We start from the raw sequence: 4845 nt of genomic DNA, 5'->3' as shown, positions 1-4845 counted from the left end.
ATATTTCTATATAGCTTATCTTATGCATAATAGTTTGTACCTCTTACTCCCCTACCCCTACAGTGCACCTCCCCATTTCCCTCTCCCCTCTGGTAACCACTAGTTTCTTCTCTATATCTGTGAGTCTGCTTCTTTTATGTTACATTCACTGGTTTGCTGTATTTTTTAGATTCTACATAGGAGTGATATCATACAGTATTTGTCTTTCTCTGACTTTTCACTTAGCATAATACCCTCCAAGTCCATCCATGTTGCTGCAAATGGCAAAATTTCATTCTTTTTTATGGCTGAGAAGTATTCCTGTAGTATGTGTGTTTGTGTGTATATGTATGTATACAACATCTTATTTATCTATTCATCTGTTAATGGACACTTAGGTTGCTTCCAATTGTAAATAACGCTGCTATGAACATTGGAGTGCATGTAGCTTTTTGAATTAGTGTTTTTGTTTTCTTCAGATACATACCCAGGAGTGGAATTGCTGGGTAATATGGTAGTTCTATTTCTAATTTTTTGAGAAACTTCCACACTGTTTTCCACAGTGGCTGTACCAATTTACATTCCCACCAACAGTTTATGAGGGGTCTCTTTAATAGACATTATTTTTTAAAGCAGTTTTAGTTTACAGAAAAATATAGTGAAAAGTATAGAGTTCCAATTTGCCCTCTCATTCACAAGTACAGTTTCCCCAATATTAACATCTTGTATTAGTGTGGTAAAATTGCATCAACTGATGAACCAATATTGATATATTATTACTAACTAAGATCTGTGGTTTATATTAGGGTTCATTCTTTGTTGTACGTTCTGTGTTTTTAGATCAGTTTTTAAGTTCACAGAAAATTTGAGGGGTAAGTACAGAAGGTTCATCTCCCCAGCTTCCCCCCAACATTTTTACATTTGTTTCATGTGGTATATCTGTTAGGATTGATGAACCACACTGACATATCATTATCAGCCAAAGCCCATAGTCTACATTGTGGTTCAAACTTGGTGTTGTACATTCTACAGATTTTGACAAGTTTTAATGACATGTATCCATCCTTATAGTATCATACAGAACAGTTTCATTGCCCTAAAAATCCCCTGTACTCCCTCTGTCCCCCCAGACCCTGGCAACCACCAATCTTTTTCGTCTCCACAGTTTTGCCTTTCCAGAAACTCATATAGTTATCACTCAGTATATAGCCTTTTCAGATTGTCTTATTTCACTTAGTAATATGAGTTTAACACTCCTCCACGTCTTTTCAAGGCTTGATAGTTCATTTCTTGATAGCACTGAATAACACTCCATTATATGGATATACCACAAGCTTGTTTATCCATTCACCTATTAAAGAACAACTTGGTTGCATCCAAGTTTTGGCAGTTATAAATAAATCTGCTATAAACTTTCGTGTGCAGGTTTTTTTGTGCAGGACATAAGTTTTCAACTCATTTGGGTAAATACCAAGGAACATAATTGCTAGGTCATATGGTAAGAATATGTTTAGTTTTTTTTTTTTTTGGTACGCGGGCCTCTCACTGTTGTGGCCTTTCCCGTTGCGGAGCACAGGCTCCGGACACGCCGGTTCAGCGGCCATGGCTCAAGGGCCCAGCCGCTCGGCGGCATGTGGGATCCTCCCGGGCCAGACCGGGGCACGAACCCGCGTCCCCTGCATCGGCAGGCAGACTCACAACCACTGCGCCACCAGGGAAGCCCGAATATGTTTAGTTTTGAAAAAACTGCTAAACTGTTTTCCAAAGTGGCTGTACCATTTCGCATTTCCACCAGCAACGAATGAGAGTTCCTTTTACTCCACAACTCACCAGCATTTGGTACTGGATTTAGGCCAAACAAATAGGTTGTGGTATCTCATTGTTTTAATTTGCAATTGCCTAATGATGTATGATGTTGAGCATCTTTTCAAATCCATCTTATTAGCTATCTGTATATCTTATTTGGTGAGGTGTCTGTTTAGATCTTTTGTCCATTTTTAAATTGGGATGTTTGTTCTCTTATTGTTGAGTTTTAAAGAGTTCTCTGTATATTTTGGATACCAGTCATTTATTAGATATGTGTTTTACAAATATTTTGTCCAGTCTATGGATTATTGTTTCATTCTCTCAAGAGTGTGTTTCATAGAGGAGAAGGTTCTAATTTTAATTAAGTCCAACTTACCAATTTATATTTTCATAAATCATGCTTCTGGTATTGTATCTAAAAAGTCATTGACAAACCCAACATCATTCAGATTTTCTCCAATGGTATCTTCTAGGTTTATAGCTTTGCATTTCTTTATATTGTGATAAAATACACATACCATAAAATTTACCACTTTAATGATTTTTAAAAGATAGCATCCACCTCTGTGGGAGGTGTTTTTTTTTTTTTTTTGGCTGTGCTGGGTCTTAGTTGCGGCGTGTGGGATCTTTTAGTTGCGGCATGCGGGATCTAGTTCCCTGACCAGAGATTGAACCTGGGCCCCCTGCATTGGGAGTGTAGAATCTTAACCACTGGACCACCAGGGAAGTCCCCCATTTTAACCATTTTTAAGTGTACAGTTCACTGGTATTAAGTACATTCACACTGTTGTGCAATTATCACTATTCATGTCTGGAGCTTTTTTATTATCTCACACAGAACCTCTGTACCCACTAAATAGAAACTCCACGTTCCACCCCTGCAAGCCTCTGGTAACCACTATTCTACTTTCTGTCTCTATAAAACTGCTTCTCTAGATCCTCATATAAGTAGGATCATACAATATTTGTCCTTTTGTGTGTGGCTTATTTCACTTAGCATAATGTTTTAAGGTTCATCCATCTTATAGCACGTATCAGAAATTCATTCCTTTTTATGGTGGAATAATGCTTCATTGTATGTATGTACCACATTTTCTTTATCCATTCATCCATTGATGGACATTTGGGTTGTTTCCACCTTTTGGCTTTCGAGAATAATGCTATGAACATGGGTGTATAAATATTTAAGTTCCTGCTTTGAGTTCTTTTCAGTACATACCTTGGAATAAAATTGCTGGAGCCTATGATCATTCTATTCTTAACTTTTTGAGGAACCATCATACTGTCTTCCACAGATGCTGTACCATCTTACATTCCCACTAGCAGTGCCCACGAGTTCCAACTTCTCCACATGCTTGCCAACACTTATTTTTGTTTTGTTAATAGCCATCCTAATGGATGTGAAGTGAAATCTCATTGTGCCGATTTGCATTTCCCTAACGACTAGTGATGTTGAGCATCGTTTCATGTGCTTATTGGCCATCTTCTTTGGAGAAATGTCTATTCAAGTCCTTCACCTATTTTAATTGGTTTATTTGTTTTTATGTTGTTGAGTTGTAGGAGTTCTTTATATATTCTAGATGTTAATACCTTTTTCGATATGTAATTTGAAAATATTTTCTTCCATTCCATGAGTTGCCTTTCACTCTATTGATAGGCTTTTTTTTTTTTTTGGCTTAAACAACAAAGTTTATTTTCTTATAATTCTGGAGGCTAGAAGTCCAAGATCAAGTTGCTGTCAGGGTTGGCTTCTGGTGAGCCCTCTCTTCCTGGCTTGTAGATGCCACCTTCACACCATGTTTTCACATGGCCTCTTCTCTGCAAGTGCATGGAGAGAGGGAGATCTTTGGTGTCTCTTCGTCTTCTTACAAGGATCACACCTCCACCCTTACAATTTCCTTGTTAACTATCTCCATTAAATGCCTTATCTCCAAATACAGTCACATTACAGGTTAGAACTTCAACATATGAAAGGGGGGTGTGGGGACACACAGTTCAACCCATAATAATGACCATTTTTATTTGCAGACCTTTTGTTAATATTTATTTATTTTTTATTGGAGTAAAATTGCTTTACAATGTTGTGTTAGTTTCTGCTGTATCATATATTTGCAGACTTTTTAATGATGGCCATTCTGACTGGTGTGAGGTGGTACCTCATTGTAGTTTTGATTTCTATTTCTCTAATAATTAGGGATGTTGAGCATCTTTTCATGTACTTGGCCGTCTATATGTCCTCTTTGGAGAAATGTCTATTTAGATCCTCTGCCCATTTTTCTATTGGGTTGTTTGTTTTTTTCTTGTTGAGTTGTATGAGTTGTTTGTATATTTTGGAAATTAAGCCCTTGTAGGTCTTATCACTTGCAAAGATTTTCTCCCAGTCTGTAGGTTGCTTTTCATTTTATTTATGGTTTCCTTTGCTGTACAGAAGCTTGTAAGTTTGACAAGGTCCGATTTAAACTTTTTGCTTTTATTTCTATTGCCTTGGGAGACTGACCTAAGAAAACATTGGTACGATTTATGTCAGAGAATGTTTTGCCTATGTTCTCTTTATGACAACCACCATTTTTTTTTTTTTTGCAGTACATGGGCCTCTCACTGTTGTGGCCTCTCCCGTTGCGGAGCACACGCTCTGGACACACAGGCCCAGTGGTGGCATGTGGGATCTTCCCGGACCGGGGCACGAACCTGTGTCCCCTACATGGGCAGGCTGACTCTCAACCACTGCGCCACCAGAGAAGCCCGACAACCACCATTTTTAATGAAGTCAAACCTCCTCCCCAGGAAAGCAGCTCTAACTTACCAGTTGTCTAACTTTCAATGTTGTACATTACCTGTATGAAAAGTGTTCTTTTCAATTTGGATTTGTCAGAAACTTCAAAACACAAAGATAGTCTAGTAGCATCTGCACCAGGTTTCAGAGGGTTGACAGTTCTCCCTGTTGATAGTCTTTTGATGCATAAAAGATTTTAAGTTTTAGTTAAATTTATCTATTTTTTCCTTGTTTCCTATGCTTTTGGTGTCACATCCAAGAAAGCATTCCCAAATCATTCATCATGA

The 4845-nt window shown here is 37.9% G+C and overlaps 1 non-coding gene across 1 annotated transcript; it reads right to left on the bottom strand.

Moving 5' to 3' along the window:
• Positions 1-2438: 2438 nt before the first annotated feature.
• Positions 2439-2511, bottom strand: TRNAG-CCC (transfer RNA glycine (anticodon CCC)). The gene has a single exon. It is a non-coding gene; the product is annotated as a tRNA-Gly (tRNA).
• Positions 2512-4845: the final 2334 nt, after the last annotated feature.

This window comes from Lipotes vexillifer, unplaced genomic scaffold (assembly GCF_000442215.2).
Source record: "Lipotes vexillifer unplaced genomic scaffold, Lipotes_vexillifer_v1.1 scaffold1486, whole genome shotgun sequence".
Lineage (NCBI taxonomy): Eukaryota > Metazoa > Chordata > Mammalia > Artiodactyla > Lipotidae > Lipotes > Lipotes vexillifer.
Note: the sequence above shows the minus strand (reverse complement) of the source record. Positions and strands in the feature narration are given on the sequence as shown.